The sequence below is a fragment of the Pelophylax lessonae genome (assembly GCF_965119305.1).
Source record: "Pelophylax lessonae genome assembly, chromosome: 5".
Classification (NCBI taxonomy): domain Eukaryota; kingdom Metazoa; phylum Chordata; class Amphibia; order Anura; family Ranidae; genus Pelophylax; species Pelophylax lessonae.
The window spans coordinates 104979529-104985528 of record NC_138772.1 but is presented as its reverse complement, the minus strand read 5'-3'; the positions used below and the strand labels follow the sequence as shown (position 1 = coordinate 104985528).

General features: G+C 47.5%; 1 protein-coding gene and 1 pseudogene across 3 annotated transcripts in view; one reads left to right on the top strand and one right to left on the bottom strand.

Annotated features, from left to right (window-relative positions):
* The window catches only part of RBM33 (RNA binding motif protein 33), a 347098-nt gene that overhangs the window by 262465 nt on the left and 78633 nt on the right, over positions 1–6000 (top strand). The window lies entirely within an intron of this gene.
* Positions 362–742, bottom strand: LOC309556080 (large ribosomal subunit protein eL42-like; annotated as a pseudogene). The gene has a single exon. The product of its transcript is annotated as a large ribosomal subunit protein eL42-like (transcript).

Below are 6000 nucleotides of genomic sequence, written 5' to 3'. Positions count from 1 at the left end.
AAAATGGATTTTTTTCGGCTAGATTGGGTAATCAGGGACACCATTGCTTAGAGGAATGATTTTGTGATGATAATGAAAATTAACTCTCCAGAAAAAAAAAATGTATACTTATAAAGGGGCTGCTTGTGAGCAATGTATTCCCTTTATTGGATGATTTGGATGATTTTTCTAGCTTATCTACCCTATTTATAGTTAATATATGAAGCTGGCCATACACCAGTAGAAAGGGGAAGATACATAAACTGTTAGAAATTTGTTTGATAAAAACTTTCCATCCTGCTTTTCAAATACACTCATCACTGAACCCACTAACAATTACATTTTAACATTCTTTTTTTTTTTTTTTTTTTTTTTTAGCAGTGAATTTTGAAGATTTTATTATATTTTCAAAGTGATACTGCAGCTTAGAATTTTATGACTTGTCCCTTTCTCTTCTTGTCTCCTCCAAGCTCAAAGTGCTTGCATCTCTTTATAGCCAACATCCGCTTTGATCGGCAGTTGGAGTCGACACACTCAACCTCAGCACAATCTTCTTGGTGGTCTTGGCCTTTTTACGGAAGATTGGCTTGGTCTGCCCACCGTAGCCGTTCTGCTTGCGGTCGTATCTCCTCTTTCCCTGGGTGTAGAGGGAGTCATTCCCCTCCTTGTACTGGGTGACCTTGTGGGGTTGATGCTTCCCACATTTCTTGCAGTAAGTTCGGCGGGTTTTAGGGACGTTCACCATCTTGGCAGGCCGCGTAAAAGAAGGCACATTTTAACATTCTTAAAGGACAAGTTCACCCTTGGAACCAGTCAAATGTTACGCCTGTACTTGGGATGTACCCTGTAACGTACCAGCTTCTACCCCCATCACCTTCTGAGCATCCCAACACTTTCACAGCTGGTGGGGTTTCTTACCCCTCAGCCACTGTCCCATTTAAACTTGGGCTGGCTAGGCGGGGGACAATGCCCACATAGCAGCTTCATTCTTTCACAGGGATTTGTGAATAAACTACAAGTCCCTTCTTCCATCATGGCAGATAGGCTTGTAGTTCTTAATGGAATATGAGTGTGATGATGATAGTTTTTTCACTCTTCCTCCAGCTTTGTAACTGAAAACCTATAAGGAGGTACATACACAAATCTGGATATGGAGAGTTTACAGGAGACTGACATTGCACCCACGATCCGCTGATTGTGGGTGCAATGCTTTTGCAGGCTCCTATAGGAAAAATTTGCAATGCTTTGCAGGCTGCAATAGTTAAAAAAAAAAAAAAAAAAAATAATTAATTTTAGGGTACACAAGCACTATATATTTCCCCCCTTTTTTTTTTTTTAAATATAAAATATGAGGTTGCGCCAAGTAGATAAATATCCATCAAATATATCTTAAAATTGTGTGTGCCCTTGAAATGGCAACAAATTATGGTACCTTATATTTCTCTTTCATTCATTGACGGACACATCTCCTGACCTGCTTAACCATTGGGTTATGCTGCCCCCTACAGGCGTAGGACACTAGGCAGTAAAAAAGACTGACTACACCTATGGGCAGTCCCAGGGGGTACGCTCCCCCTCTCTGCTATAGGTACTCAGTTTTTTTTTCTGCCAAGTCAGGAGTAAGGACCAATTTCCTTGCTAGGATCTTTGATCCTAGGGATTTTTTTCCCTTTAGATAATTTTTTCTATTTTTTTTTTCCTGTGAGATCTACAATCAACTGCCGAACTGGGTGACGGGCTGGATAATCCAGGTCCAGTGGTCACCCCAGTCGGTCCAGCGAGCACGTGCAGACCTCAGCTCCGTGCTAGGCAGCCGCGATATAGCCCCACAGGATGGGGGTTGGCCTGCGAGTTAAACGCCTCGCCAGGTCGCATACGACCAGATTTTGGCCTGCGTCGCAGCGTTCCTCCTGGCTGCCAGCCCCCCATTTTAATGGAGAGGAGGTTCTGTCTGGGGCGGTGCTTGCCTTGTTCCTGATATGGTAAGTAGCTGTCCCCCTTCTCCCCCTAGAGGGTTTTGGGGTGGACGTGGGCCCCTCCCTAAAACAGTTGGACCCCCGGGTTCTCCTCCTTCCCTTTAGGCACCCCCCTTTCCTCTGTCTCTGATGGGGTCCTGTGGGTCATCTGCCCCACACCCCGTCCCCCCCCCCTCCACCTATACCTGTGGTTGTATGGTGGTCTGGCCTACCTTCTGGGGCAGGGTGCTGTACTGGCGATGGGGGCGCGGGGGATACGTGACCGGGCAATCAGCTGCAGCAGGGGGCTGTACCTGGTGGGGCCTCCTGCCACAGCCCCCCCCCCCCCCCCCTGGTCTGTGCCCTGTCTGAAGCCTAGGGATTCCTCCTCGGTCCCTGGGAGCCTCGTGGTGCCGCCATTTTGTGTGACCTGTGTGCACAGCGGCCGTGTTTGTGTATGCCGGTTGCTGGTGACCTGACCTTCCTTCAATGGGGAGTTGAGCAGAAGTTTGCTTTAAGTACCATTGAGGGCCAGTGTTGTCCCCGGTGTTGGCATTGTAGCGGCAGTGGGGTATTGCGGTACTGGGTACCTGGTCGATCTTCTGTGAGCAGAGTCTCTGACTGCTCTAAAGGACAACCTGGGAATTACTGTGCGGACTCTGCTGGAGTTTGATTGGAGTTTGAGTTTCCAAAAAACTTGTTCTGGTTCCGTCCACCAAGTTGGACTATCTTGGTCTGACTCTGGACTTGGCTTCAGCCAGGGTGTTTCTTCCAGAGAAAAAACTCCAAAAGCTGAAGGATGCAATTCTGCTTCTGTTGGCCGATCATCTTTCAGGACTTGCATGCGGGTACTGTGCCTGATGATTTGAGGCGATTTCGTTTGCACAGTTCCACACGAGACCTCTGCAAAGAGAGAATCTTGCCACGTGGGACAAGTTTCCACAGTCTCTAGTCAATCTTATCCGGTTGAGCTGAGATACAAGAGGCTTCGCTCTCCGGTGCTTTGACAGGGCAAATCCGTCCTTCCTCTGTACTGGAGGGTGGTCAACATGGTTGCCGGGTGCAGAGGTGTTTTGGGCACGGATGTGCTCAAGGGGTCTGGACTATGGAGGAATCAAGACTGCCGATCAATATACTAGAACTTTGGGCAGGGAGACTTATTCTGGCTCATTGGACGAATCGCCTTCAGGGCTGACCAGTAAGGATTCAATAGGACAGTGCCACAGCCGTGGCATATGTCAATCATGAAGGGGGCACAAGAAGTGTCCTAGCGGCTTGGGAGGTAGCCGGCATTCTAAGATGGGCAGAACGCTTTGTTCCAGCCTTCCCTGCTGTGCATATTCCACGGGTGGAAAATTGGCAGGCGGTTTACCACAGAAGGCTCCTTGGGGCCAGTATCATCTGATATACGCGTTTTCCCAGCTAAAACTTCTGCCGAGACTCCTGCGAAGGATCGAGGCAGAAGGGATTCGGATCATCCTAGTGGCTCCAGGCTGGCCTCGCCGGTCTTGGTACGGCTGGTCGCCGATGCCCCTTGGAGACTTCCTCTCAGAGAAGATCTATTGGCCCAAGGGACAATCTTTCCATCCTGCTTTACAGTTGCTGGTTTTCTGGCTTGGTTGTTAAAAGCCAAGTGCTGAAGGATAGGGAGTTGTCTGAATCAGTGATTCCCATGCTGTTAAAGGCTAGAAAATCTACCTCTAGGAATATTTTCCATTGCGTTTGGAAGACGTATATGGTGTGAGTCTCTTTGGGTTCATTCCCGTTCCTTTTCATCAAGAGCCAGGTTTCTGCCTTGGCGGTCTACTTTTATCGTCCTTTGGCTACGCATTCTTTGGTTCGCACTTTTATTTAGGAGGTTCGCCACTTGGCTCCCCCAGTACAGTCTCCTTTGCCTCCGTGGGATCATAATTTGGTGCCATCGGTTCTCCAGTAACCGCCTTTTGGAAAATATAGTGATAAAGTGGTGCTTTGCTCTTGTCAGTCGTTCCTTCCTAAGGTTGTTTTCTGGTTTCTACCTGACTGAAGACATTGCGTTGCCTTTCATGTGTCCTAAACCTTAACATCCTAAGGATATTGCCTTGCATTCTCTGGATGTGGTTCGGCGATCAGGGTGTACCTTGCAGCAAACGATTTGTTTAGGAAATCAGTTTAGGAATCAAACTATTTGTCCTTACAGATGGACCTTGCAAAGGGTTGGTCGCTTATGCTGCAACCATTTCCAGATGGATATGACAGACGTTGGTGCAGGCCTATTCAATCAAGGGTCAGGTTCCTCCATTCCCTGTTAAGGCGCATTCTACGTGGGCGCTTAGTGCCTCTTGGGCCTTCCACCATCAGGTGTCAGGGATACAGGCTTGCAAGTCGTCCACCTGGTCATCTGTGCACACTTTCACAAAATTTTATAAAGTGGATGTAGTGGCATCTGTGGATTCTGCTTTTGGCCGCAATGTTTTACAGGCCGCTGTTTCTGAGAGGACCTGGTCCTCTTTGAGGGTGTATTGTTTTCAGGTGAGCTCCAGTTGTTCCTGGTTGGCTAGTTTTAGCCTTTTGGGAATTTTTTCTGCTGTTTTCCCACCCCTCATGTTTGACAATGCTTTGTGACGTCCCAATGGTCAAGAAGATTCTGGAGCTGTGTCCATCAATGAATAAAAGGGAAAATTGGATTTTTGTCTTAACGTAAAATCCTTTTCTCTGATGTTTTACGGACACAGCACCCACCCCTCTATTGAGTTGGGTTATTTTTCTTCTGATACTGCTTGCAACAAAACTGAGTGCCTATAGCAGAGTGTGGGAGTATATCCCCTGGGACTGCCGCATAGCCATGGTAAAGCTTTTTCCTGCCTAGAGTCCTACTCCTGTAAGGAGCAGTATAACCCAGCGGTCAAGAAGATTCTGGAGCTGTGTCCGTCAATGAACATCAGAGAAAACGATTTTATGGTAAGACAAAAATCTTATTTCTCTTACGTCCTCTGACAGTCGTCGCCCATTCATACAGTCTTCACGATTGGGTATTGGCCTTCTCCGCAGGAGCAATCTAGGCAGTAATTTTGTTAATACAACAAACATTAACATATAGACACACGGCCATGTTTTCGATAGTTCCCCATAGGAATGCATGGGGCGGCCATTTTCGGGACAGCAAAGGGAGACACTAAAGGTTCAAGGCATGACCCAGGTGCTTTTCATTTCCTGTGCCAGATCGTTTCTATCTTCAGTACGGAACATTCCTGTAGCTTCCAGACCGGTTTGGTGGTAATGTTTCTGAGGTCCCTGTAGGTATTCCTCACTCACACTGTTGCAGGCTGTGTTAGGCTGGGACTTTTTGCGACTTTTTTAAAGTGACACTGTATTTTTTTATTTTCAGTGCTAATGGAGTCCCAGGACAAATTTCACCTACAGACCCCCCTCAGTGCGGCTGCGGAACCCTCTGGGTCTCAGCCCATGTCTGTTTTTACAGCAATTTCGGAAAGCCTGGTGTCAAAAGTAGATTTCGTTTTAAAAAAGTGCCGCTAGCCAAAAGCGCCCTTTGCCTTCACCTCCCTCTGTGGTATCCTCAGATTCTGAAGCAGATATGACCGCCATGGATGCACCCCACCTTGGGGGATGTGTGTCACCGGATTCTGATGGTGAGGAGGACAGTCCTCGTCAGCCGCCGCTCAGGAAAGTATGCTGGTGGAAGCACTTATAGTATAAGTGCAGGAAACATTGAAAATGGCGGATGAGTCTACAGCGTCAGGGACAAAGATGTCTTTTGGCACCCGCAAATCCCAGAAGTCGGGCAAGGTGTTTCCCTGCGCAGACCTTTTTGACAACATTGTCAATGAACAGTGGGGGCGCATCAAACAAATGCTAGTGGTGCCCAAGCGCTTTAACCACTTCAATACAGGGCACTTTCACCCCCTTCCTGCCCAGGCAAATTTTCAGCTTTTAGCGCTGTTGCTGTTGAATGACAATTGCGCGGTCATGCAACACTGTACCTAAACCAAATTTATGTAATTTTCCCCCCACAAATAGAGCTTTCTTTTGGTGGTATTTGATCACCACAAGGTTTTTTCTTTTTTGC